This window comes from Giraffa tippelskirchi, chromosome 1, assembly GCF_054371585.1.
Source record: "Giraffa tippelskirchi isolate mGirTip1 chromosome 1, T2T-mGirTip1v1.2.pri, whole genome shotgun sequence".
In the NCBI taxonomy this organism is placed as follows: domain Eukaryota; kingdom Metazoa; phylum Chordata; class Mammalia; order Artiodactyla; family Giraffidae; genus Giraffa; species Giraffa tippelskirchi.
The window spans coordinates 128,127,133-128,149,580 of record NC_137275.1 but is presented as its reverse complement, the minus strand read 5'-3'; the positions used below and the strand labels follow the sequence as shown (position 1 = coordinate 128,149,580).

Genomic DNA, 22,448 nt, shown 5'->3' with positions numbered 1-22,448 from the left:
CTGCCCTCTGTCAGGAATGGAGCAGAACAACGCTTCCCTGGAGCTAGAGGGACGTGGTTAGAGGGACGTGGTTCCTGGGAAGGGTCATTAGGTCTGCCTCCCTGGAGGGATGGTGGGAAAGAAGAAGACATGAACTTAGGCTTTATTCTTGCCCCTGAGCCAGACTTATACCCGAATGATCCAAGACTGTGGGATTCTGAGTCTGTAAAGTGGCAACAGAGCATAGTTTTATTGGTTACACTCTGTTTTGCTGTCACAGGCCCTTGGATGAATTATTTAGCATCTCTGAGTTTCAGCTTCCTCTTTTCTTTCTTGTTTCTTTTTCTCTTTCTTTCTTTCCCTCTTTTTTATTTTTAGGATTTTTAAAAAATTGAGGTAGAGTTGCTGTACAATATTATGAAAGTTACAGGCATACAATATAGTGATTCACAAATTTTAAACGTCCATTTCTAGTTATTATAAAATGTTGGCTAGATTTGCTGTGTTGTACAACATAGTCTTTTATGTGATTTTATACCTGTTTGTACCTTTTAATTCCCTACCCCTGTATTACCCCTCTGCTCTTCCCTCTCCCCACTGGAACCACTATATATATTTTATCTGTGAATCTGCTTTATTTTGTTATATTCACTAGTTTGTTGTATCTTTTTATAAAGATTCCACATATAAGTGATATCATACCATATTTGTCTTTCTCTGTCTTATTTCAGTTAGTATAATACCCTCCAAGTCCATGTTGTTGTAAATAGCAAAATTTTATTCTTTTTTATGGCTGAATAGTATTTCACTGCATGTGTATATATTTATATTTATATATACCATAACTTTTTTAATCCATTTTTTTGTTGTTGATGGGGCTTTGCTGGTGGCTCAGCAGTAAAGAATTTGCCTGCAATGCAGGAGATGCAGGAGACACAGTTTCAATCTCTGGGTTGGGAAGATCCCCTGGAGTAGGAAATGGCAACTCACTCCAGTATTCTTGCATGGAAAAATTCCATGGACAGAGGAGCCTGGTGGGCTACAGTCCAGGTGGGTCACAAAGAGTCAGACACCACTGAGTGCACAGGCATGTTCTGTTGATGGACACTGAGGTTGCTTCTATAGTGCTGCTACAAACACTGGGGTGAATGTATCTTTTTGAATCAGTGTTGTTGTTGTTTTTTTCAGATAATCTTCCTTTTCTCTAAAAGTGCACTGTAAGAGGTTTTTTTTGAGAATGAAATGAGATAAAGCTTACAAAATGCATTGTGCTCTTTCCTTCTCCTCTTCTTCTCCTCTTCCTTATTCTTTATTAAATTCTGCCACTATAGCTGTGTTTTTTTTCTCTTCTATGGACCCTCTCCAAGAGACTTCTTAGTGAATGCAAGACATCACTGGGAAAGTTTTATTCTGATTTACAACAATGGATATGGTTGAGAATGTGGCTGTAAGTTGGAATGGGGATGGGAGAGAGATGGTGGGCGAGTGGACTAGAAGTACCGAGGTCAGTGCTAGGTCAGGGCTGAGGATTCCCTTGCAAGATCCCAGGAAAGGCTCCCAAGAGACCTTGTGGGCATATGATTCCGGCCCATAGAGCCCAGGCCATATGCTAACCATCTGCTATCATAGACATAGTGTAGACCATAGCACAGACATAGACAAAGCATAGACACTTCATTCTTTCAGAGATGGAGAAAACAAGGCTCAGATTTGTGAATGGACTTGCACAAAGGAAGGAAGCAAGCTGTGGGCTGTGCTGGCATCAAATATTCAGCTGTCTTGATACTCAGTTCAGAACTCTATCTTCCATATATTTCAAATTGTTCAATTGTGCTTTAGGGAAGATGGGAAGTATGAACCTAACATTTTCTAAATACTTCTGAGTCCCTCCTACACACAGTTCCGGAAAAAAACAGATCTAACATGTGTCTGGGAATCAGTATATGTTCAGGACAGACCCTTTCCTTTCCATCCACAGGTGTCCTATTAAATCACCATTCCAGCCTTGGGGAAGGAGTTTCTCCTAAGTGAGTTAAGTGTTCCCACCTTCTGCTTGAAGTCTTGTTGAACAAAGCTTCCAGGGAAACAGAAACGGCTTCATTCTCTTCCATTTAGTATTGCTGTATTGGTGCTTTCTTCCTTTATCTTGCTGCTAAGTCGCATCAGTCGTGTCCGACTCTGTGCGACCCCATAGACGGCAGCCCATCGGGCTCCGCCGTCCCCGGGATTCTCCGGGCAAGAGTACCGGAGTGGGGTGCCATTGCCTTCTCCCTTCCTTTATCTTAGTTTTCTAGAATTCTCATGCTCGCCTTACGATTGCCTTTACCTTTGAGAAAAAAATGTCCACTGCACATGTTACAGAACCTTAATGAATTACCCTGTCAAATTGAATTATGCTTCCTTTTCAGCTGTCTCATTTTACTAGTCAGACAGTTTCTGAATGCAGTGACTTCACTGTTTATTTTTCTCCATGGGAAAATTTATTTTCTCCCATGGTTTTTATTTTTAAAATTGATGATTATTACATTTTTGTAACTACATTTTAAAAATTATTAAGCTATTAAAATTATACTTTTCTTTTCCATTATTGTTTATTATAGGATATTGTATATAGCTCCCCATTCTATACAGTAGGACTTTGCTTATTATCCATCCTATACGTAATAGTTTGCATCTGCTAATCCCAAACTCCCAATGCATCTCTTCCCTCCCTCTTGACAATCATAATCTGTTCTATAGGTCTGTAAATCTACAGACTCCATCTATTTTAGAACAGTTTTAGGTTCACAGCTAAATTGAGTGTAAAGTTCAGACAGCTTCCTCCTGTCAACCACCCCTACTAGAGTGATATGTTTGTTTCAAACGATGACCCCCCCACAGTGACATATATTATCACTCAAAATGTGTACTTTATGCTAAGGTTCACCTGTGGGATTTATGTTGTCAGCTTTGACAAATGTGTAACATTTCATCACTCTTGTAGTATCATACAGAAACCTCACACCATCCTAAAAATCCTCTGTCCTCTAGCTGGCTCTTACTCTTAAACTTTTAACATAAAATATTGATAAAAGATGAAATTTAATACACATAAAGAAAAACATCACAGACTTAGCTTAGTGACTGAATATACAGCAAACGCTGTGTAACCACCACTCAGATTAAGGAAACAAATGTTCTCCAGCACGAGGGACCGTCCCATGTCCCACTAGTGACTGCAGCCCACTCCCTCCCCTTGTGCGGGACAGCTCAGATGCCAGTGCAGGGACACGTGATGTATGGACACGTGGTGTGTGCATGCCTGGTGTGGGACACGTGGTGGGCAGATACGTGACGGGTGTACACGTGGTGCACAGACGCCTAGTGTTCAGGCACGTGCTGTGTGCGGGTGAGGACGGCCAGCGGAGGCACGTGGACCCAGGCATGCGGATGGCTCTGGCTCGCCGCCAGACCTAGGGACTGGGACCAGTGGTCACCCAGGTGTGGCAAGCATGCCAAAGTGACGTCCTCGTGGATTCTCCGAGGAGGATGCTCTGGCACTCCCCCACCCCCAACTCCCAACCCCCGCTTTGTTGATTTTAAAGGATTTTTAGGCTTTTTAAAAGTTTTTTTCCCCTTTTTTTCTTCCTTCTGGCCTATAGGCCCGAAAGCCTGCGGAGACGAGGCGGAGAGAGCAAAGAATACATTCTTACCAATTATTCTTCTCAAATATTTGCTTTTACTGTCTGCTACAGAGGTTGGCCTTTTATTAGAACTAAGCATCAGAGTAGTCAAGCTATCCAGGAACGGGAGAAGATTTTCAAGACAGGTAAGCGCTAAAAGGGCTTCCCTGGTGGCTCAGTGGTAAAGAACACACCTGCCAATGCAGGAGATGCGGGTTCCATCCCAGCGTGGGGAAGATCCCCTGGAGTAGGCATGGCAACCCACTCCAGTATTCTTGCCTGGAGAATTCCATGGATAGAGGAGCCTGTTGGGCTACTGTTTATGGGGTTGTAAAGAGTGGGACACGACTTAGTGACTGAAAAACAAGAAGCTGTTAAAAAAAAGTAAGGCACAGAAATAAAGATGCCATCAAAGAGCTTGAGGTTTGTGAGAGCCATGGAAATGGGAGTATGTTTGGCTGAAAAAGCTTACAGAAGACTCTGTATTTGGGGTCCAAGCTCAGGTACTTCAACTCAGCTCTCCAAATGGGAATAAATGGGAGAGAATGGTTTCTTTGACAATTCCCACCAAAACTTCTCTTCCGAGGTACAGGCAGGCTATGTGTTTTAGTGCAAAGAACCAAGACCTTAGCTTCTGATAGATTCAAGTTGGCCTCTGTGCTTTGCTACTTCTGAGATATGTGATATTGGATAAGTCACTTAATGTGTCAGAATTTCGGGGTCTTCATCTGTAAAATGAGAATCAATGTACCTCTTTATAAGTTGTTGTGGGACAAATGGAGATGACACACAGAAAATACAGGGACTGTGGGTTTTTAGTGATTATTCTTCCTTTTTGTATCAGGAGAAGAGACAAAAGTGAGTCAAAAGAATTGTGAGGGGAGAGGGATGGGAAGACAGCCGGAGAGACTTTGGCAGGCTGGCACTTCCCTAGTGCCCTGTGGGTTTTCACTGAGACTTGTAGAAATTGGGTTTCTCTGCAAGATGCCTCCTTGGTCTCCACTTCCCCGCCTCTGATGGAGTAACTGAAAATCTGGTTGTTCAGGCAGGCACACAGAACATTGTTTGATTGGAAAAAATTTAGAAGAAGGTCAGGGGTGGATGTGCAAAAAATATTTTTTTCCCAGGCATGTCTTCTGAGGGTACTGCTTTGCCAGGTCTCCCCAAGGAATTTTGTCCCTCTTTCAAAACAGAATCGTTATGTTGCTACAGCCTTGATTGTTGGAATGTTCTCTTTTGTGATGTGCAGTCTGCTGTACACTTGCCTTCATGGACTGCTTAATACTCAGGATATTCAAGTTATAATAAATACTTTACCGAGAATCAAGTTGGAAGAGTTGCCTATATGAAAACCCCTGGGATTAAAATAAGGTCTCCCCATCACACCAATCCTGGAAGATAGCAGTGGACACAGATCTGTTATCCCTTCTCTTCGTGGTTAATCTGTGAGGCTTGGGAATGCAGGAATACGGAAGGCTAGTGCCCCAGGTTCTGACCAGGAACCCAAGATCTCTCACAGCAGACCACAGGATCACAAGGTTTAAAGATGCATGTGCCTAGACCAGTCCTCCTATAGGGTCTTTGTTCCCATGTCCAGCTCATCCATAGAAAATCTGAGGAGATGTCAGTCCTGGGGAAGGCCTGAGGCATATTGCCATGGCCCAGCTTAACATACACCCATCCCCTTAGGTGGAAGCACACTGTCAAATGGAAGATCAGGGTCAATGAAAGGAGGAAGTCTTTCAGGTGTGATGAAGGGACATGTTTCTGATCCTAGAACTTCCCAGCAGAAGATGGGAAGAGCCTTGTTTCAAGCTGGGGTGGATGGTTGGAGTTCAGTGTGACCCATTCTGCCATATAGGGCTGATGGGAGAATCCATGGAAGTCAGAATCATGGAAGTCCATTGCTGCCATCTCCTTAGCAACTGGGGGACATCAGACCAGAGGAACAAAGGGTGTGAGCACAGCAGCTTCTGTGATCACTGGGAAACTTGACCTAAATCTTGGCTCTTCTTGGGCATGGTCCAGAACCCTCCACTCTTTCACCAGGTTCCTCTAACTGTATGTTGGGGCGGGACTTAGAGTGAGGATTAAGATCATAGTTTCAGTGTGTCTAACAGCCTGCAAGCTCTGAGCAAGAACTTCAGACCAAAACATAAGTCCAAACCCATGTAGGAAAAAAGATTTAACCAGCTGGTTACATATAACCATGACATGAGGATACTAAAGAAATCCCTGTTTGGACCTGGAGAAGTTCAGAGAAGAAAGTGGGGTCTGGTTGTCGCAAGCAATCAAGAGACACTTCTGCCTGGAAGGGGCTGTGTAATCAGGTGAATCCATTATTGCCTTTAGCAAGATTTGATTACGTTTGAAGTCTTAGGACATTCTGTGAGGAGATGTTGGCTTGGAACTGGTCCCTGGCCACACGCAAGGAAGAATGTTCTCAGTGCTTTCTTTCAAGATCAGATGCCCTTATGCCACTGGCCAGATGCCCAGAAGTCCCTTGGGCTAGTTTGCCTTCTTCCTTAGCTTCAGACAGATTGTATATAGAACATGACTTTTTCCTTTGGGCATTTGAGTCTCTTCCTGGTCCTTGAATTTCCTAGCACAATTGTAGCAAACGGGGCTGTCCTTATCGCCATGGATTTCTGTGAGGGCTGCGAGAAAGGCAGTTCTACAACACTGGTCATGGACCTGGTGTGTGACAAATCCTCAGCCTTACGCATAACTCTGAGCAGATCAGCAGCCCACCCTGCCCTTACTCAGACTCGTGTCTGTAAGAAGTGAGTTACAGACCCAACGTGGGGAAAATACAGAAGGGCTATGATCACTGTGAGCATGGAGGGGAAATCTAGCATGGGGCATGGAAATGGAGAGCTCTAGAGAGCAGGAAACCAGGAAGGTTCAGTTCAGTTTAATTCAGGGTGGCTAACATTAGTGGCGCTTGGACATGGAGAATAGAGAAGATTCCTGCCCTCACAGTTGCATGGGCCATACGTTATAATTTTCATATAATGAGGAAAAAGTTGTGGACAGTAATTATGTACAGGATACTATGGAAACTTGGGGCACCAAATTGAGCTTTGAGAGAAGCAGGGAAGGCTTCTTGGAGGAGATGAATCTTTTAGGGTAAGTAGGAATTATCCAGGAAGTACAGGAAAGAGGGCTCTTGGAAAAATCAATAGGTCCACAGATCAGGGCACAGAGGTGTAGAAAAGTCTGGTGCGTGCAGTTATGAACACATATTTAGGTGTCACTGAAAGGTGGGATGTGGTTACAGATGAGGCTGGAGGGGGAGGTAGACCCAAGTTACAAAGGGTCATGAGTGAAATTTTATTAATTTATTTAATTTTATTTTTCATTGAAGTATAGTTGATTTACAGTGTTTTGGGTATACAGCAAAGTGATTCAGTTATATCTAAATGTATCTCTATCCGTATATCCGTTCTTTTCATATTCTTTTCCATTACAGGTTATTAGAAAATATTGGATATAATTCTCTGTGCTATAAAATAGAGCCTTGTTTTTTATTTTCTGTATAGCAGCATGTATATGTTAATCACAATTCCCAATTTGTCCCTCCCCACCATGAGCGATATTTTAACAAATGAAGACTGGGTGTTATAGAGCCACTACTGACAGAGGGAGGAAGTGATGAAGTCTGACTTGTCTTTGAATGGACCCATCGAGCAGTTCTGTGTGGGGTGGATGTCAGGGAAGATAAGATAAAGAAGCCAGAAGATAGTTTTTTAACTGTTCAGTCAACTCTTTAGGCACCACCTCTGTTGGCTTATTATCCCTTACAGTGAAACATTGCTCAAGCGAGTAGTGGCCACTGTAGAACTGTTAATAGGAAAGTCATATGGTACAGGCGAAGCTTATGCAGATGTTGAAGGAGAGGTAATGTCAGTATCTGAAGAAGAGTGGTCTGATTCTGACTCTAGAGTACTCATTAAGTTCAGTTCAGTTCAGTTGCTCAGGTGTATCCAACTCTTTGTGACACCATTACGCTAGGGTTCCCTATCCAGCATCAACACCTGGAGCTTGTTCAAACTCATGTCCATTGAGTCGGTGATGCCATCCACCATCTTATCCTCTGTCGTCCCCTTCTCCTCCCGCCTTCAATCTTTCCCAGCATCAGAGTCTTTTCCAATGAGTCAGTTCTTCACATCAGGTGGCCAAAGTATTGGAGTTTCAGCTTCAGCATCAGTCCTTCCAATGAATATTCAGGACTGATTTCCTTTAGTATGGACTGGTTGGATCTCCTTGAAGTCCAAGGGACTTCTCCAACACCATAATTCAAAAGCTTCAATTCTTCAGTGCTCAGCTTTCTTTATGGTCCAACTCTCACATCCATACATGACTACTGGAAAAACAATAACTTTGATTAGGCAGACCTTGTTCAGCAAAGTAATATCTCTGGTTTTTAATATGCTGTCTAGGTTGGTCATAAGTTTTCTTCTAAGGAGCAAGCCTCTTTTAATTTCACAGTTGCAAACACCATCTGCAGTGATTTTGGAGCCCCCCAAAATAAAGTCTCTCTCACTGTTTCCATTGTTTCCCCATCTATTTTCCATGAAGTGATGGGACCAGATGCCATGATCTTAGTTTTCTAAATGTTGAGTTTTAAGCCAACTTTTTCACTCTCCTCTTTTACTTTCATCAAGAGACTTTTTAGTTCTTCTTTGTTTTCTGCCAAAAGGATGGTATCATCTGCATATCTGAGGTTATTGGGTGGTATCATCTGCATATCTGAGGTTATTGATGTTTCTCCTGGCAATCTTGATTCCAGCTTGTGTTTCATCCAGCCCAGCATTTTGCATGATGTACTCTGCATATAAGTTAAATAAGCAGGGTGACAATATACAGCCTTGACGTACTCCTTTTCCTATTTGGAACCAGTCTGTTGTTCCATGTCCAGTTCTAATTGTTGCTTCTTGACCTGCATACAGGTTTCTCAGGAGGCAGTTAAGGTGGTCTAGTATTCCCATCTCTTAAAGAATTTTCCATATTTTGTTGTGATCCAACAATTCAACAATCCACACAATCAAAGGCTTTGGTGTAGTCAATGAAGCAGATATTTTTCTGGAACTCTCTTGCTTTTTCAGAGATCCAGTGGATGTTGGCAATTTGATCTCTGGTTCCTCTGCCTTTTCTAAAACCAGCTTGAGCATCTGGAAGTTCGCAGTTCATGTACTGTTGAAGCCTGGCTTGGAGAATTTTGAGCATTACTTTGTTAGCGTGTGAGATGAGTGCAATTGTGCGATAGTTTGAGTATTCTTTGGCATTGCCTTTCTTTGGGATTGGAATGAAAACTGACCTTTTTCAGTCCTGTGGCCACTGCTGAGTTTTTCAGATTTGCTGGCATATTGAGTGTAGCACTTTCACAGCATCATCTTGTAAGATTTGAAACTGCTCAACTGGGATTCCATGACCTCCTCTAATTTTGTTTGTAATGATGCTTCCTAAGGCCCACTTAACTTCACATTCCAGGATGTCTTGACTCTAGGTGAGTGATCACACCATCGTGGTTATCTGGGACATGAACGTCTTTTTTGTATAGTTCTTCTGTGTATTCTTGCCACATCTTCTTAATATCTTCTGCTTCTGTTTGGTTCATACCATTTCTGGTCTTTATTGTGCCCATCTTTGCATGAAATTTTCCCTTGGTATCTCTAATTTTCTTGAGGAAATCTCTAGTCTTTCTCATTCTATTGTTTTCCTCTATTTCTTCGTATTCACCACTGTGGAAGGCTTTCTTATCTCTCTTTGGTATTCTTTGGAATACTGCATTCAAATGGGTATATCTTTCCTTTTCTCCTTTGCCTTTAGCTTTTCTTCTTTTCTCAGCTATTTGTAAGGCCTCCTCAGACAACCATTTTGCCTTTTTGCATTTCTTTTCCTTGGGGATGGTCTTGATCACTGCCTCCTGTACAATGTCACGAACTTCCGTCTATAGTTCTTCAGGCACTCTGTCTATCAGATGCAATCCCTTGTATCTATTTGTCACTTCCACTGTATAATTGTAAGGGATTTGATGTAGGTCATACCTGAGTGGTCTAATGGTTTTCCCTACTTTCTTCAATTTAAGTCTGAATTTGGCAATAAGGAGTTCATGATCTGAGTGACAGTCAGCTCCCAGTCTTGTTTTTGCTGACTGTATAGAGCTTCTCCATCTTTGGCTGCAAAGAATATAATCAATCTGATTTTGGTATTGACCATCTGGTGATGTCCATGCTTTGAGTCTTCTCTTGTGTCGTGGAAGAAGGTGTTTGCTATGACCAGTGCATTCTGATGGCAAAATTCTGTTAGCCTTTGCCCTGTTTCGTTTTGTACTCCAAGGCCAAATTTGCCTGTTCCTCCAGGTATCTCTTGACTTCCTACTTTTGCATTCTGGTCCCTTGTAATGAAAAGGACATCTTTTTTGGGTGTTAGTTGTAGAAGGTCTTGCAGGTCTTCCTAGAACCGTTCAGCTTCTTTGGTGTTAGTGGTTGGGGCATAGACTTGGATTACTGTGATATGGAATGGTTTGCTTTGGAAATGAACAGAGATCATTCTGTCATTTTTGAGATTGCACCCAAGAACTGCATTTCAGACTCTTTTGTTGACTATGATGGCTACTCCATTTCTTCTAAGGGACTCTTGCCCACAGTAGCAAATATAATGGTCATCTGAGGAAAAATCACCCATTCCAGTCTTTTTTAGTCCACTGATTTCTAAAATGTCGATGTTCACTCTTGCCATCTCCTGTTTGACCACTTCCAATTTACCTTGATTCATGGACCTAACATTCCAGGTTCACATGCAATATTGCTCTTTATAGCACTGGACTTTACTTCCATTGCCAGTCATATCCACAACTGTGCGTTGTTTTTGCTTTGGCTCTATCTCTTCATTCTTTCTGGACTTATTTCTCCACTCTTCTTCAGTAGCATAATGGGCACTTGCCGACCTGGGGAGTTCATCTTTCAGTGTCTTATCTTTTTGCCTTTTCATACTATTCATGGGGTTCTCAAGGTAAGAATACTGAAATGGTTTGCCATTCCTTTCTCCAGTGGACCACATTTTGTCAGAACTCTCCACCATGACCCATTCATCTTGGGTGGCCCTCCATAGCATGGCTCATAGTTTGATTAAGTTAGACAAGGCTGTGGCCCATGTAATCAGTTTGAGTAGTTTTCTTTGATTGCAGTTTTCATTCTGTCTGCCCTCTGATAGATAAAGATAAGAGGCTTATGGAAGCTTCCTGATGGGAGAGACTGACTGAGGGGGAAACTGGGTCTTGTTCTGATGGGCAGGGCCAGCTCAATAAATCTTTAATCCATTTTTCTGTTGCTGGGGGGGGGGCGCGGGTATCTCTCTTTGTTGTTTGACTTGAGACCAAACTATGGTGGAGGTAATGAAGATAATGGCGGCCTCCTTCAAAAGGTCCTATGCACGCACTGCTGCACTCAGTGCCCCTGACCGTGCAGCAGGCCACTGCTGACCCACGCCTCTGCCAGAGACTCCTGGATTCTCACAGGCAAGTCTGGGTCAGTCTCTTGTGGGGTCACTGATCCTTTCTTTTGGGTTCTGGTGCACACAAGATTTTGTTTGTCCTCTTGAAGAGTCTGTTTCCCCAGTCCTGTGTAAGTTCTGGCAGCTCTATGATGCGATTAATAGCGACTTCCTCTAAGAGGGCTTATGCCACACCCAAGTCTGCTGCACCCAGAACCCCTGCCTCTGCAGCAGGCCACTGATGACCCATACCTCTGCAAGTGTCTCTTGTACTCAAACACTCAAAGGCAGGTCTGGCTCAGTCTCTGTGGAGTCTCCTGGTGCACACAAGGTTTTCTTTGAGCCCTCCAAGCATCTCTGGTGGGTATGGGGTTTGATTCTAAATGTGATTTCGCCCCTCCTACCATCTTTCTGGGACTTCTCCTTTGTCTTTGGAGGTGGATTATCTTTTTTTGGTGGGATCTAACATTCTCCTGTCGATGGTTGTTCAGCAGCAAGTTGTAATTTTGGAGTTCTTACAGGAGAAGATGAGTGCGTGTCCTTCTACTCCACCATCTTGTTACTTGTAATGAGGGGTACTCATTACACTTGTGTGTTTGTGTAATCCAGGGTCTGTCTCTTGGTTTTCCACTCTCCCAAAGCTTATCAATCCCCCAAGGACAAGATTCACATAAACCAGGCTCCTCATCTGATTTATTTGCAAAGCATGTCTCACAATATATAGCTTTATGATAAGAAACAGTCATCATGGGGTTGAAATATTCTATGTCAGCTGGATTGCAGCATGGGGTACTTTGAGCCCCTCATGCACTGTTGGAGGATGAACATGGTTGGAGTATTTTATGATCATGATTACACTGGTAAGGGGCTGGCCAGAAAATGATGCTTTTTATTGATATGAGTTTGATGTCTGCTCATCTTAGATTGGTTTTCCTTGGTTTGTGTCCTAATACATCCTAAAGTTGAAATAATGTTTATATTGAGGCTTATCTGGTAGTTGGAGTACATGTCTAAACCTTGTACCTGTCTTTTAAAGACAGAAAGGCTCCTCACAGTGTCCAGCAGTTTGGTGCTGTGTGATGCAGATGGTCTCATCCTAGGCTAAGTTGAACATAATTTGCTGGTGGCATCAGAGATACGAGGGTTTTTAGCATTTTTCCCACTACTGTATATGGTAGCCATTTCAGCTTCCTTCTAGGTTTCTTTGTATGAGAGAAAATGAAATTCCATCTTATTTAAGTCACTTTTATTTAGAGGTTTCTAATTATTTACATTATACCAGATCCTAACTGTCACCACAGGCAAATTATATTAAATAGAAAACTGGTCAAGCTATGTGAACATTAGCAAACAGAGGAAACCAAAAAATATAACAGTGTTTATAGGCAAAAAAGGAAAGAATGTCACTACTTCGGAAGCAGTTCATTTGGGAGCTAACTTGTTCTTGTGGGGGTGGTTAGCCTAGTTGGATTTAATTCATTTGTTTTATATGGTAAATTTTACCCTACCAGGGAATCAGTTTGTCTACATGCTTCGATGCTGGAATCTGTTTGTGGTCTTTTTGTTGGAATTTTTCAGGGTCTTTTGTGTTTTGGCATTATAAAGCTTATAAAAATGGGAAATTATTTCATCTATCCTGAAGGAAAGCTCTTTGGGGTTCATATCAGATATGTTAAGATCAGAAGAGAAGTGGCCCCTGAATGGCTCACAATTAATCTGGCAGTCAGAAGCGCTTTATAAAAGAGAGGAAAACTCTGATAATGAACTGCCCTGGGGGCTCCCTTGGACTTGAGGCATCTAATTCTAATTTCCTATACAGGAGCCCTAGAGAAGGAAATGGCAACCCATTCAGGTATTCTTGTCTGGAGAATTTCATGGACAGAGGAGCCTAGTGGGCTATAGTCCGTGGTGTGGGGGGAGTGTGTAATTTCCTCAGTTCTGTCTTGCTGCAGGAAAAAATTGAAGTGATAGACGGAGCAGTGTTATAGCTCAGTTTTATTAGGAAAAACAGAGGATAGTACACCCTCAAGGAATGAGGGCAGGTTGGCCCAAAAGACAAGAGAAGAAAGGCCTCAATCCTTCTAGGCTTCCTCCTTTTATGCATTTATCTCCTCCCCCTGAGCCTGCTCTATGTAAACTGGGCTAGCCAAGAGGGCTATTTGTTTTACCTGAGGTCCTTACTCTGGTCCTCGGAACTTCCTTTGTTCTATTTTCGCTGGCTTTTCCCTTCTTTGTCTTTTAGCCACCACCATTTTGGACTCCTTTTTCCTATTCTACCTAACCTTCCCCCCTCAAGAGATGGGAGGCCCAATTCTTGGGGAATAGGAACATCACGATCTCTCTGGCTACTTCCTGCTGAACTGGGATGGTGAGGGGCATTGGGACTCCACCTCTTGCTAGTCTCAAGGCTTGAGTTTTTATAGTGGTGTCCATCTAAGGGTGAGTGATATTTTCCATGGTCAGCTGTAGTTTTATATATTCTTGTTAAACTGGCACTGCATGTTGTAGCCTGTTGACCTCGGCAGAGACAAAATGGGTTAGACAATTGATAATACATGGAGCAATCAAAAGCAGCATCAATATGGTGATAACAAGGATTAGTAGGGGCGTTAGGCAACTCCAAATTCCCCCTCACCAGGAGAAGGACCCCCCAAAGAGACTGTAGCCAACCCAAGACCTCTCCATCTCATTTTTTGAGATCCTGTAGGGTCTGAATGTTTTTCTTGAGGACTGTGAGACTTTCTTTAACTTAGCTGGAGGTATTTACCCAGAAACAACACGTCTCATTCAAGATGGGTCAAGTCCCTCCTTGTTCAGGGGTCAAGAGATTATCTCCTGTCTATTTTGGAGTACAACCCCTGCCAAGCTGTGTTGGCTCTTTAGAGCTGTATGAGAAATCTTATCTCCAGAAACTTAATTTTGGGGGTGTTCATTAGAATGACACCCATTTGTAGTCCTGAATAAGTATCTGAGATCTCCCTGGGGCTCATAAGTGTATTGAGTGTCCACTCCTGTTTTCTTCCATGGCTTGATTAGTGAGTAGTGAATCCAGGAATCATGTCCTGGTACCTTGACTGCTGTAGGGGTAGAAAGTATTACAGGGTAGGTGCCCTTCCATTTGGGCTGGAGTTGAGCCTTTGGAGACCCATCTTTCCAGATTTTAATTAGGACTTGAGTCCCTGGAACTCAAGTGGTGGCTCTTTAGAATCTTTTGGGTCCTGGTTGACACTCCACAAGCATATATTTTATTGGAATTGTCCAATGACCATGGTATAAGACCAGAGGATCTGAGCCTCTGGATCTGGGAAGAAGTCATTGACATAAACAAAAGGTCTCCCATATAGCATCTCATAAGGACAAAGAACAACCTGTTCCTTAGGGACAATGCGGGTGCAGAGGAGAGCTATTGGTAAAGCCTCCTTCCATCCTGAGGAGGTCTCCTGGGTTATCTTTTTTATCGCTAATTTTAAGAATTTATTGGCTCTTTCTACTTTTCCTGAAGACTGAGGCCTCCAGACACAATGGAGATAATAAGTAATGCCCAATGCTTTAGAGACCTGTTGGGTGACTTTAGAAGTAAATGATGTCCCATTGTCACTTTGCAATGACCTGGGCAGGACAAATCTCGGAATGATTTCATGGAGCAGTTTTTTTTACCATCTCCTCAGCCTTCTCAGTCTGGGTGGGAAAGCCTTCAACCCATCCTATGAATGTATCATGACTAATATGTATTTATACCCTCGAGAAACTGGCATCTGAGTGAAGTCCATCTGCCAGTCCTCTCCTGGGTAGGTCTCACGTCACTGGATGGGCTGGGCCAGCTGGGGTCTTCAAGCTCTTTGGGGATTGTTCAATTAGCAAGTGGGAAGGAGACTACTTGTCTTATAGTCATTTGGAGGCCTGTTCCTCTGAAGGATCTCTCTAGTAATCTTTGGAGGAGTTTTTCCCTTAAATGAGTGGTGGCAGGTAAGGAGTTAACCAACTTCCATTGGAGGTTCCAGGGAGAAAAAGGAGTCCCTCCTTGTGGAATCACTCCATATGATCTTGAAAGGCCTCACTCTTAGCTTTAAGAGTCTCACCTTCAGTATATGAAGAAGTTTCTGGCAAATTTGTCTGTGGAACTAAGGAGCACCTATTAGGTCATTGTTCTGTAATGCTGCTCAGATGGTGCCTGATCAGCTGCTTGGTTCCCTTATGCCACTTTCATGCTCCCGTTTTGGTGTCCTTTACAATGGGGACTGAAACCTTAGCGGGCAGATAAACTGCCTCCAAGAATCTAAGGATTTGATCACCATATTTGATTGGGGACCCTCAGGTGGTCAAGTGGCCTCTTTCTTTCCAAATAGCAGCATGTGTATGTAGTACCAGAAAGGCATACTTGCAGTCAGTGTAAATGGCTACTTTTTTCCCCTTACCCAGTTCTAAAGCTCAAGTCAAGGCTATGAGCTCAACTAATTGGACTGAAGTACCTGGTGACAAAGGTTTAGCCTCTATGGTCTCAAAATTGGAGACTACTGAATATCCAGCTCTTCTTTTTCTTCCAAGACAAATCTGCCTCACTCAGTGTACTAGGTTTTCTCAGGATTGGTCAGAGGATCTTCTGACAGTTCCTCTCGGGGTTTTGTCCAGTGGTCCAAAGTTTCTAGGGAAGATTGAAAGGGCAGAGAGCCTTCAGAGGTAGGCAGGAAGGTAGCTGGGTTAAGAACCTCACAAGGGGATATAGTCAGGCCTGGATTTTCCATCAGCACTAGTTGATATCTGAAGATTCTTTGATCAGATATCCATAAGTGGCTTCTCCCATTCAGAAGTTGTTACACTTGGTGGCTGGTAAAAATAGTGTGCCCCCCAAAGAGAGTTTTAAAGCATATTCTAAATCAGGACTGCAATAGCTGCAAGGTTTCAAAGTCAGGGGGAGATTTCTTCCCAATAAGGGAGAAGGACAATCAGGGACCACTAGAAACTGGTGGGAAAATATTTGTCCATCCCAGCAACAAAGTGCTCAAGTGAATCTTTTTGTAATTGTTTTTCCTGTAGCACCCAAAATGGTACAGGTTTGGGGAGAGAAGGTTCTGGAGCAGGAGGTCAGGACAGTAGGTAGCCCCTGTGTCAACTAAGAAATTCTTGGATTTACCTGCCATATCCAGTTGCACCCTTGGCTCTAGTCCCGTGATGGTTATCTGTGACAGGTGGGCTGGCTGGAGCGGGCCGCTTCAGTCCTGTTGAACCATTGTGAGGGAAGGCTTGGCACTTGACCTTGAGGTTCTTGGGTCCCGAGGGCAGAGTGCCACACAATATCTCAACTGATGGCATTTGTAGTAAGCCGTTTGAGGAGACTTGTCATGGTTTGGACACTGTTTGGCCCAGTGTCCCGCCTGTCTACAGATGAGGCATTTGTCCTGTGCCTTGTCCTTTAAGGACTCGGGGTTTGCCATAGGGCTTCCCCGGAGGTCAGCCAGCATCTGGGCATGCCTTGTCTTTTTCCTTTCCTCCCTTTCCTGGGCCTTGGCCTCCTCTCCCATTCTCTGTTATAAAAGGTGGCTGTCTGGATCATCTCATCTGGAGAGGCAGCAGCGTCCTGCTGTTGTAGCTGTTGTAACTTTATCCTGATGTCTGATGCACACTGGGACAGGAATTTGTCCTTTAAAATCACCTGTCCCTTGTAAGAGTCTAAGTGCAGATTGGTAAACTTTTAGAGGGCCTCTTTTAGACTTTCCAGAAAGGCAGCTGGGTTCCTGAGTTATTGCTGAGACTGGGCATAGTCCCACAGCTAATAGGCTTTCTTCTATTTTCATGGGTGGACTTCCTTAGGGAGTGAGTCTTTTTGAAGCCTATATTACACAGTACTGTTACAACCTGAGAGCCAGGCATCCCCAAGTCAGGGTGCAGATCCTCAGGCAGGCTGAGGTGTGACAGTCTCCTGGAGATCGAATCACCGGGCAGGTTGAGGCACGTCGGTCTCTTGAGAATTGGGTCCCTAGGCAGGTTGAGGCATGTTGACCTCCTGGGACCTCTGGACTAGTGGATCCCCGAACAGGTTGAAGCATGACAACCTCCCGAGGACCAGATCCCTAGGCAGGTCAAGGCAGATCGACCTCCTGGGATGACCGAACTGGTGGATCCCTCAGTAGGCTGAGGTGTGACAACTTCCTAGGGACCAGATCCCTAGGCAGATCAAGGCAGGTTGACCTCCTGGGACACCCGGGCTGGAGTTGGGTGTCCCTAAGGTCTCCAATGTGACCAGTGCTGGGTAGGATTCAGGGGTTGTAATCTTAACTCATTGCTGGTTTGTCCACTGCAGATGGGAATAGATATCATAATGTAAAACAATCCAAGTCGTTGCCCTGAGACTGGGAACCTGGTCAAACAGCCATAAACCTTATCCTCTTATTGCTCTGAGAGAATGTAAGTCACTGATTTCCTCCCCTACTCCTCCATAAGAGCAGTTTAGGGTGTTTCCAATGGTAAACATTTCATTGTCATAGATTCATTATAGGTAATAAAAGAAGTAATGACAAAGGAGTGGGTTATCCGGTCCTGTTAGGGGGATTCAGTTCAGTTCAGTTGCTCAGCTGTGTCTGACTCTTTGCAACCCTATGGACTGCAGCACACCAGGCCTCCCTGTCCATCACCAACTCCTGGAGCTTACTCATAATCATGTCCATTGAGTCGGTGATGCCATCCACCATCTCATCGTCTGTTGTCCCCTTCTCCTCCTACCCTCAATCTTCCCCAGCATCAGGGTCTTTTCCAATGAGTCAGTTCTTCACATCAGGTGGCCAAAGTATTGGAGTTTCACCTTCAACATCAGTCCTTCTTCAGGGCTGATTTCTTTTAGGATGGACTGGTTGGATCTCCTTGCAGTCCAAGGGACTCTTAAACCACAGTTCAAAAGCATCAATTCTACAGTGCTCAGCTTTCTTTATAGTCCAACTCTCATATCCATACATGACTACTGGAAAAACCATAGCCTTGATTAGACAGACCTTTGTTGGCAAAGTAATGTCTCTGCTTTTTAATATGCTGTCTAGGTTGGTCATAAGTTTTCTTCTAAGGAGCAAGCCTCTTTTAATTTCATGGCTGCAAACACCATATGCAGTGATTTTGGAGCCCCCCAAAATAAAGTTTGTCACTGTTTGCATTGTTTCCCCGTCTATTTTCCATGAAGTGATGGGACCAGAGGCCATGATCTTAGTTTTCTGAATATTGAGCTTTAAGCCAGATTTTTCACTCTCCTCTTTCACTAACATCAAGAGGCTTTTTAGTTCTTCTTAGCTTTCTGCGATAAGGGTGGTGTCATCTGCATATCTGAGATTATTGATATTTCTCCCGGCAATCTTGATTACAGCTTGTAATTTATCCAGGCCAGCGTTTCTTATGATGTACTTTGCATAAAAGTTAAATAAGCAGGGTGACAGTACACAGCCTTGACATACTCCTTTCCCTATTTGGAACCAGTCTGGTTTTCCATGTCCAGTTCTAACTGTTGCTTCCTGACCTGCATACAGGTTTCTCAAAAGGCAGGTCAAGTGGTCTGGTATTTCCATCTCTTTAAGAGTTCCCACAGTTTGTGGTGATCCACACAGTCAAAGGTTTTGGCATAGTCAATAAAGCAGAAATAGATGTTTTTCTGGAACTCTCTTGCTTTTTCGATGATCCAACGGATGTTGGCAATTTGATCTCTGGTTCCTCTGCCTTTTCTAAAGCCAGATTGAACATCTGGAAGTTCATGGTTCAAGTACTGTTGAAGGCTGGCTTGGAGAATTTTGAGCATTACTTTGTTAGTGTGTGAGATAAGTGCAGTTGTGCGGTAGTTTGAGCATTCTTTGGCATTGCCTTTCTTTGGGATTGGAATGAAAACTGACCTTTTCCAGTCCTGTGGCCACTGCTGAGTTTTCCCAATATGCTGAAATATCGAGTCCAGCACTTTCACAGCATCATCTTTGAGGATTTGAAATAGCTCAACTGGAATTCCATCACCTCCACTAGCCTTGTTCGTAGTGATGCTTCCTAAGGCCCACTTGACTTCACATTCCAGGATGTGGCTCTAGGTGAGTGATCATACCATCGTGATTATCTGGGTCGTGAAGATCTTTTTTGCATAGTTCTTCTGTGTATTCTTGCCACCTCTTCTTAATGTCTTCTGCTTCTGTTAGGGGCATTTTAATAATAGGCTGGCTGGAGAGACATTGCCTACAAGAGGGCAAGGTCCTGGTTGTAGGAGTTAGTAAGTGGCTTAAAAACAAATTGATAAGAGGCAATAGACCAGAAGTTCCATGAAAGTGGAGTGGAGATTTGATCCAGGGGTATGTTTGTAACTTTAGGAGAAAGATGGTAAGAGTTTGGGCCCAATCAGCCTGCAGGGCTAACTCCCAAAGTAGCAAACATTATCCTTGGAAGCCCAATTGCTCTTGAAACGATGCCACAAACAGATGGACTTCTAGCAGGCATTGTGTGCCTGTCACTCACCCTAGTGTTCACTGAGAGATGCTGTTATTGCACATGTTGTAGGAAACACGGAAGATGAAGGCCTGAATATCTAGAGGGATTGGATATTATACAGTATTTCCCTCCCAGGGCCAGCTATTTTCTGGTTGTCCCTCAAGAAGATTGTAAAGGCAACATTGTGGACCCAGACGGGGCTCAGGAAAAGAGCATGAAACAGGAGGGAAGGGGGCAGGGCACAACTTTTGAGAGAATGACATAGCCCAAGGGAATAACATAAACCGATTAAAATCAAATGGGTCCAAGATGACAAGTCAAATTCAACTAAACCTTGATCCTCAATGTGCAAGCTAAACACATACCCAGGGGCACCAAGACAGTTCCAAGGCACTGTCAAAAGACGGAGGAGTGAGTGGTTCTCTAATTGTTGGAATGATCCTCCCACTCATTAGCATATGAAATCACCCAGCCTGAAAATTCCATGGCCACTGCACTCTCCTCTGTGATGGCCCACACCCTGTGGAACGTGCTTCTCTCTGAATCTGAACAATGGGTTTTGGCCTGGCTCAAGTCCTGGGAGAGAGGAGCTGAAGGATGGGAGGAAAAAGAAGTGGGAAAAACGTGCTGAGGAATCCCCTTCATAACCTGCCAGAAAATCTGCTAAATACCTGACCTGTGCTCACAGTTTTCATTGGCCTGATTCTTGGCACAAAGAAGATTAAGGACAGACGAACCCTGACTCACTTGGACAACAGTTACTGGGGTGCAGAGGATAGTGGAGCCTTCGGGACATGCTGGGGAGGAGCCTCTCCAGAGTCCCTCAATTGGGGGAGCGTGTAATTTCCTCGGTTCTGTCTTGCCACAGCAAAAATTTAAAGCGACGGACGGAGCAGCGTTATAGCTCAGTTTTATTAGGAAAAACAAAGGATAGTACACCCTTGATAGTACACCCTTGAGGAGTGAGGGCAGGCCAACCAAAAGACAAGAGAAGAGAGGCCTCAATCCTTATAGACTTCCTCCTTTCATACATTTGTCTCCTACCCCTTGAGCCTGCCCTATGTAAATTGGGCTAGCCGGTATGGCTGTTTGTTTTCCCTGAGGTCCTCACTCTGGTCCTGGAACCTCCTTTGTTCTATTTTCGTGGGCTTTTCCCTTCTTTGTCTTTTAGCCACTGCCATTTTGGACTTCTTTTTCCTATTCTAACTAGCTAACAATGGGATCGCAAAGAGTTGGACATGACTGAGCGACTAAAATTTACATTTACTTACACTAATGATAAGAAACAGGGAGATGTAATAAGTCTAAACTTGTTGTTTAGACACTCAGTCATGTCCAACTCTTTTTTAACCAGATGGGCTATAACCCACCAGGCTCCTCTGACCATGGGATTTGCCAGGCAAAAATACTGGAGTGGGTTGCCATTTCATTCTCTAGGAGATCTTTCTGACCCGGAGATCAAACCCACATCTCCTGCTTTGGCAGGCGGATTCTTTACCATTGAGCCACCAGTTGTAGGTACCCACTCTTACAGCGTTAAAATACAAAGCTAAAGGACACAGCCACACACGTATCAGAGCCCTGATCTTTGTAAACCAGGAGGTATTTCTGCCCGGCAGTGCATATCTACTTTACAGGCCTCAGTATTTATGTCTGCTAAGAGATATGGAATGATAAAGCACATTAGTGAATGGACTGCTGAGCTGCATCTATAGAGTGAAAGGCTTCGGGGCCCCTGTTCTCTGGCTCATCACTAAAGAAAAATAGGAGAAGAGTATACTGGGGTATACAATAAGCAGTCTTTGCTAGAATTGACGTATTTTTTCCATCTTTTATATCCCTCCTTTCTTTGTCTTTAGGTGTTGTTGTCACTCTTATAAATAGGTTATTGCCAGATTAAAAATTCAATCTTAAAAGTATTTTTTGTACTTTTTATTTACCATTTTACTGATTGATCTATTGATTGATTTTTGCTTGTATTGTTTGTGCTTCCTTTGGCTTGGAAGTTACACATTCTGTTTTTATTCTTATAGCAATGAGCTATTTTTAATCAGTAAACCTATCTTAAAAAATGTCTCTAAAATTAATCATTATCTTCATGTTCCTCCAATAATACAAAGACTGTGGAATGTTTTCTTGTAGTAATTTTCTTCCCCCTTTTCATGTTGTTTAATGTTTTAACCTTATTTTTATACTTTTAAATTACTCATACATGCATTTTATTTTTAATAGTCCTTGCTTATTTGTATTCTCTAATGTAAATAATTAACTTATTGCATACTTATTACTGCTTTTTCATCTTAATTCTTCTCTCTTTGCTTAATTTACTGCTTTATGAAGAACATATTTTAGTAATTATTTTAGTGATTATTTTTAATTGCAATATAGTTGATGTACAATATTATCTGAGTTTCAGGTGTACAATATAGTGATTCAAATTTTTTAAATGTTATACTCTTATAAATGTTATTTATAAGATAGTGAGTATATTTCCTGTGTTGTACAATATACTCTTATAGCTTATTTATTTCCCACATAGTTGTTTGTACCTCTTAATCCCCTACTCCTGACTTGCCCTTCCTTCCTTCCTTCTCCCTACTGGTAGCTACTAGTATGTTCTCCATATCTATAACTCTGTTTCTTTTCTATTATATTCATTGGTTTGTTTTATTTTTTAGATTCCACATATAAGTGATATCATACAGTATTTGTCTTTCTTTGCCTGATTTATTTCACTTAGCATAATACCCTCCAGGTCCAATATATTGCTGCAGATGGCAAAATCTCATTCATTTTTATGACTAAGTAATATTCCATTGTATGTTTATGTGTATGTATAGATACACACACACACATGCATATATATAGCAT

General features: G+C 42.9%; 2 long non-coding RNA genes across 6 annotated transcripts in view; one reads left to right on the top strand and one right to left on the bottom strand.

Annotated features, from left to right (window-relative positions):
• The window catches only part of LOC145508237 (uncharacterized), a 49,228-nt gene that overhangs the window by 8,286 nt on the left and 18,494 nt on the right, over nt 1–22,448 (top strand). For 2 of the 4 annotated variants that reach the window (XR_014055447.1, XR_014055445.1), the window contains exon 1: nt 5,562–5,971. This is a non-coding gene — a long non-coding RNA (uncharacterized LOC145508237). Of the gene's footprint in view, nt 1–3,620; nt 3,788–5,561; nt 5,972–22,448 lie in introns of those variants that run through there. The other 2 variants (XR_014055444.1, XR_014055446.1) reach the window with 2 other exon arrangements.
• LOC145508294 (uncharacterized) lies at nt 9,527–17,567 on the bottom strand. Of its 2 annotated transcripts, XR_014055451.1 has the most exons (4): nt 16,270–17,567; nt 15,218–15,780; nt 13,307–13,647; nt 9,527–12,340 (listed from the first exon to the last, which is right to left on the bottom strand). It is a non-coding gene; the product is annotated as an uncharacterized LOC145508294 (long non-coding RNA). The 2 variants fall into 2 exon arrangements; XR_014055450.1 differs by lacking the exon at nt 9,527–12,340 and having other exon boundaries at nt 13,119–13,647; nt 13,906–15,780.